The following is a 5,092-nucleotide window of genomic DNA, read 5'->3' as shown; positions in this document are numbered from 1 at the left end:
GGGCCGCTAGGGTTCGGTCGCCCCAGGGATGTTGTATGCGCCTTCTGGGCCGGCCTGATTGGCACCGAGGCCATCTGGGCCGTGGCCCAGCGGGAGGGGGGGCTCCTTTTATTTTATTTTTTTGTTATTAGTTTTAGTTCTTGTTTTTTACTTCTTCTTTTTCCTATTTTCTTTTATTCTATTTTATTTTACTTTTAGTTTCTTTCGTTTTGTAAAATAGGACAATAGTTCCTAAATTAATGTCTCTAAATAACTCACTACCTTAAAAGTTTGGCTCCTAAATAAAATGTTTAAATATTTTATAATTTAAAAAAAGGCATTTAATGAAACGTTTTAGCTACAGTTTTAATTACATTAGTGCATTGAATTATTTAATAAAAATGTGGTTTCTCCACCAACATTACCTAGGGATTATGTGTCACGTCCAGAACATTTTAGTTTTAATATTTGAAAACTTTTATTGTTTGCCTTTATTTTAAATTAGAATTCGAATCGGTTTTAAACTAACACGAGTTTCACAACAGTAACCGAGGTGGCGTGGCATCATTAACGTGGAATTATTGTAGCCTAATTATCCGGGCGTCACACGCACCTAGAGTTGCCTTGCCGTTTGCCTAAAAAAAAGTTTGTAAAAAAAGGGAGTAGCCATGACAATTGACCTTTCAGGGCAGACTTCCCAACGGCCTTTATCCATTCGACTCGAAGTCTACACAACTAATGGGTCAGCTTCAACTGTGTCCATCCGCTACGTGCTGCTGGTTGCCGACTCTTCGAGAGAAATGCGATTACGGGTCAGCGCCGGCATGCATGGAACATGGAAACTTTCTGACGGGGTTGACGACCCGCATGATTTCACAGACGACCAAACATTTCATGCATCCTCGCATGCGTGATCTCCACCGTGTCAAAGTCAACCACTGGCAGGCTATGATACATTTTTTTGTTTCTTGCCGTGCCCATGCATGCATGCATGTCAAATATAACACCGGCTGATACGTAACTTCTTCTTTTGTATCGTGTCATTGTCAAAATTTGTTGTATCGTGGTGGAAACGTAGGAAATGACTTGTTCCATTAGTAAAACACATACAAATCGTCCAAATGGTTTCTGTCAGTGTGATCACGAGAGCGGGCCTTCGTACGTACGTGTGCATCTGCACTTCGGAAGTTTTGGTACTCGACATGGTCCAGTTACGGGTCAGAGCAGAAAAGCACCACCGAAGCTCTGGCTAGTCGGGACAGAAATCACATATTTGACCTGAGGCCGAAATCAAATCACAAACTGACCTACTTTCAAAAAAAATCGCTCTGCTGATCCTTTCGTGTGGCGCCCGACAGCTGGGCGCCGCACACTACTATGCAGCGCCTCTAGCCTAGGCGTCGCACCTCCTGCCAGTGTGCCAGCCCTGGTCCAGTTGCGGCCCCACAGACAGCACTGCAGCGCCTAAGACTTAGGCGCCACACGTGTAATGTGCAGCGCTTAGCTCTTGGGCGCTGCACAGTCTGTGTTTCACTTGGGCTGGCCCCAGCGTCTCTCCCCTCCCACCCCCACCCCACACACCCCCACCCCACCCAAACCCTTAGACTTGCGCCCCTCCTCTCTTCCCCTCTCCCCCCTCTCAAATCCTTCTCAAATCTTGCAAATCCGGAGTATTTGACCGTGGATTTTGAAGCCAACCCCTCCCTTAAGGTAATCTCCTCCGGTCCCCTCGTTTTCATCCATAGGAATTGTCACATTTGCTCAAATCTTGCTACTTTGGGGAAACCCTAGTTTTGGCTTGGATTTGCAAATTGTGTTGAATGATGTTATGTTTCTTTGCTAATTTGGGTTGGTTAGGCTTCCATAGTATGCTAGGGTTAGGGTTACGTGTGTTTGATGTTTGTGTTAGGGTTATGTGTGTTTGATGTTGGTGTTAGGGTTATGCTATGGTTAGGGTTGTGGTAATTGTTATGTGGGGGTTAGGGTTATTAATTCATATATATGTTAGGGCATATGTGTGCAAATATTTTTGTTAAGTACTTACTTGATATATGTGTGTTTTTGATTATTGTAGGGATGGGGAGAACATGTGTTTATGTTCATCATGTGGATAAAGAGGCCTTTTTTAAAGGCAATGTTGAGAAGGACCCGGATGAGCTTGACATGGTGTTTGAGAGTAGTCCTAGCTATGCGGAGCTTTTGGAACAAGTGAGGAAAGATTTGAATTGGATGGACCCAAGTGACGTTGTTGAGTTCGAGGGAAGGCATAATGTTGGTTTTGGAATGCACATCCGTTGGAAGACAATGCGTGTGAACTCCGAGAAACGTTGGGTTGCATACAAGGAGACGGTTGCCGAATCTCTAGACAAGGCTCTTGAGTTATTTGCCTCCAAGAAGGTTGAGTCTACTTTGAATTTAGACTTGAACTGGAACCCCTCCCTGTTGGTTGCTAGCACTCCCCCACCCACGAACCAAGATCAAACGAGTGAACCACATTTCACGCAACAAGATTGGCCAACATTGTGCCCGATTCCAAACAACCAAAATGAAGGTTTTCAAGAGGAGAATGATGAGTACGAGGAGGATGACAACGAAGTTGATCTCCATGACAACAATGTGGGTGATCTCGACCAATATCATGTGTAAGAGACAATGGACCAATCCATCCCTTTTTCCCGTGCATATGCATCGGACTCGGATGACGATGGTCCCGATGAAGAAGTTGATGAGGAGGGGTTCACGCCGAAGGAGGCCCAAGCATTCAAGAAGGTATTCAGGCGGGATCACAAGACACCATTGTTCAAGGACCTTAGTCTCGCGGATGAAGCCGTTGTGGATGGTGGCAAATGCATATCTCTTGGAGCTAGGCCAAGTTCTCACCGTGATTTGGAAGACGGCAAGAACGGGATATATCCCGGTTGTGAGTTTCAATCCTTCTTGGAATTGAAGTGTGGCTCGACAACTACTCGGTTACACTTTATCGTCCACATAAAGTGGCCAACTCGGACGTGAATGTGCGTTACACGGTCAAATGTGAAGTGCCAACATGTCCATGGATTGTGCGTGCAAGGCCATGGAAAGGAGGTCCCACTTGGCGCATAGTGAGTTGTCTACCAACTCACATGTGCCGGCACAAGAATGCGGATGGCAAGCTTGTGTACCAACAACACAGACAACTCACGTCCGAGTTCATTGCTTACAGGTTATCCAACCAAATATCCACACTTCCAATAATGAGCATCAAGAGTGTCATTGACCTTGTGAAAGCCCTCTTTCATTACAAGGTGAAGTACGGCAAGGCATGGAAGGCGAAGCAAGCCGCATTCAAGATGTTGTATGGCAATTGGGAGGAAGCATACAACCGACTCCCTAGGTTGTTGTTAGCTATGGCCGCCACAAACCCAGGCATGGTTCACGTGGTTGAGCCTCATGGGCACCAAACATTGATTCATAACGGGAGGACCGTCCGAGTATTTGGCCGTGCATTTTGGGCCTTTGAGCAATGCGTGAGGGCTTTTGAGCATTGTCGGCCCGTCATCGCCATTGATGGCACGTTCTTGACCGGACAATACAAGGACACTTTATTGGTTGCAATAGCAAGTGATGCCAATAACCGGGTGTTGCCTTTGGCTTTCGCTTTGGTTGAGGTGGAGAACAATGATAACTGGGAGTGGTTCTTGCACCAACTGAGAACAAGGGTATTACCGGCTGGAAGAGAAATTTGTGTCATATCGGATCGCCATCCTGGAATTCTAAATGCGGTGGTGGTTGACATTCCTGGACATACAAAGTTGCATCATCGATGGTGCATGAGGCACTTTTGTGCAAACTTCTATAGGGCATGTGGTATCAAGGAGTTGGCCGATGATCTTCAGGATTGTTGTCTCGCTTTCACCAATAAGCGGTTTGCCACATTGTTCAATGCATTGCTCAGACACAAAAAACTTGACCCCGACGGTCAGGAGTTTCTCAATAGGAACATTGCCGAAAGGAATATGTGGGCACGTGCTTTCGATGAAGATGGCCGGAGGTACGGTCAAATGACAAGCAATATGGCAGAATGCTTCAATAAGGTGCTCAAGAGTGTACGTGTATTACCCGTGACGACAATAGTTAAATACACATTTGACAAGATGAATGGATAATTTTTAAAATACTCAATGGAGACTGATAAGCAGATTGCTGGTGAGAACAAGGATAAGCACAAGTACAATTTCCCACCAAAGGTTGAAGAATGGTTGGAATTTCAATCACGAAAGGCAGACTCCGGAGAAGTTGTACTATATGACGACAACGAGTGAAAGTATGAGGTGAAAGAGCCTGGAGGAACCACAAACGATGGCCACCAACACGGAGGCCGCGCTTTCAAGGTCTCCCTAACACGGTGTGATTGCAGCTGCATGAGGCCATCGTTGCTTCATCTCCCATGCTCGCACTTGTTAAGCGCATCCCGTGTTAGGAATGTGGACGTCAATCACCCTCTTACCATGAGGGAGTCCGAGTTCTCAATCATGACGTAAAGAATACATGGGCTCCCCGGTTTCAGCCATACTTGGACCAATCACAATGGCCGGAGTATCATGGAGTTCAACTATGGCCAGACCCGGAATTGAAGGTCGTTAGACGGGGAAGACGTAAGACAAAGCGTCTTAGAGGTGACATGGACGGATGGGGCTGTGGTGGCGATGGAGAATACAGCACCGGCCAATTCCAAGAGCCTCGTGAGCAATCCCGTTGTGGGGGATGCAGTCATGGGGGACACAACACAAGAACTTGTCCCAAACCAAGAAAAAGATCAAAGAAAAATGATGCAAGCACAAGCCAAGCAAATGATAGCCAACCAAGTCAACCAAGGAGTATCCAACCAAGTAAAAGAAGCCAACGAGGAACTAGGCAACAAAGAGGGAGTCAACTAGGTCTTAGAAGAGGCCGTGGTGGTGGTAGAGGCCGTGGTGATGGCCTAGGCCGTGGGGATGGTCTTGGCCGTGGTGAAGGCCTAGGCCGTGGTGATGGTCTTGGCCATGGTGAAGGCCTAGGCTGTGGTGAGGGTCTTGGCCATGGTGGTGGGAGAGGCCGTGGTGGTGGTACAGCCCGTGGTGGTGGTCTAGGCCGT

The sequence above is a fragment of the Triticum dicoccoides genome, chromosome 7B (genome assembly GCF_002162155.2).
Source record: "Triticum dicoccoides isolate Atlit2015 ecotype Zavitan chromosome 7B, WEW_v2.0, whole genome shotgun sequence".
Classification (NCBI taxonomy): Eukaryota; Viridiplantae; Streptophyta; class Magnoliopsida; order Poales; family Poaceae; genus Triticum; species Triticum dicoccoides.
Note: the sequence above shows the minus strand (reverse complement) of the source record.